Genomic DNA, 1,213 nt, shown 5'->3' on the forward strand with positions numbered 1-1,213 from the left:
AAACGCCTATCTATTCCCCTTACAATTGAATCCCCTATCACTATCGCTCTCCCACTCTTTTTCCTGCCCTCCTGTGCAGCAGAGCCAGCCACGGTGCCATGAACTTGGCTGCTGCTGCCCTCCCCTGATGAGTCATCCCCCCCCAACAGTACCTAAAGCGCTGTATCTGTTTTACAGGGGGGTGACCGCAGGGGACCCCTGCACTACCTTCCTTGCATTGCTCGTCCTGTTGGTCTTCCATTCCCTATCTGGCAATGGACCCTTCACCTGCGGTAAGACCAACTCGCTACACGTGCTACTCACGTCATTCTCAGCATCATGGATGCTCCAGAGTGAATCCACCCTCAGCTCCAACTCCGCAACGCGGACAGTCAGGAGCTGGGGGCGGATACACTTCCCGCACAGGTAGTCGTCAGGGACACCGGAAGTGTCCCTGAGTTCCCACATGGTACAGGAGGAGCATATCATGTGACCGAGCTCTCCTACCCTTAGATACACTTAAATTGGCAACAGCAATGTTAAAGTTTACTCACTGATACAGAAGAGAAAAAAGAAAAACTACTCACCAATCACCAGCCAATCACTTACCCTCTTGGCTGTGACGTCACCTTTCTATTTCTTTTTACTTCTTTTTTGCCTTCCTCCTGTAGCTGCACAAGCTCCGCCTCTCGCCGACACTGCCCGACTCCTTGTAGGTCTCCACACACCCCGGACTGTCGCCTCTCGCAGACACTGCCCGACTCCTTGTCTCATGGCCTTTTGTAGGTCTCCACACACCCCGGACTGTCACCTCTCGCCTCTCGCCGACACTGCCCGACTCCTTGTCTCATGGCCTTTTGTAGGTCTCCACACACCCCGGACTCTCGCCTCTCGCCGACACTGCCCGATTCCTTGTCTCGTGGCCTTTTGTAGGCCTCCACACACCCCGGACTGTCGCCTCTCACCGACACTGCCTGACTCCTTGTCTCATGGCCTTTTGTAGGCCTCCACGCACATATGTTGCAACTGGTATTATGCTAAAAAGGGGTAAACCAGATTATAAAAGGGAACAAATCATCTTCAATGAAACGGCTGGAAGTAATGTATGGATCTTGGTTAGTGGAACAAGCCCAAAGAAACCTGCAGCATATTGCAGAGGGAAAGCTCTCTTTCTGGGTAACTGATGGAGACCTAGGGCAATGTCCACTTATCAACTTACTAAGACTCTGTGCCA

This window comes from Pristiophorus japonicus, assembly GCF_044704955.1.
Source record: "Pristiophorus japonicus isolate sPriJap1 chromosome 24 unlocalized genomic scaffold, sPriJap1.hap1 SUPER_24_unloc_2, whole genome shotgun sequence".
NCBI lineage: Eukaryota > Metazoa > Chordata > Chondrichthyes > Pristiophoridae > Pristiophorus > Pristiophorus japonicus.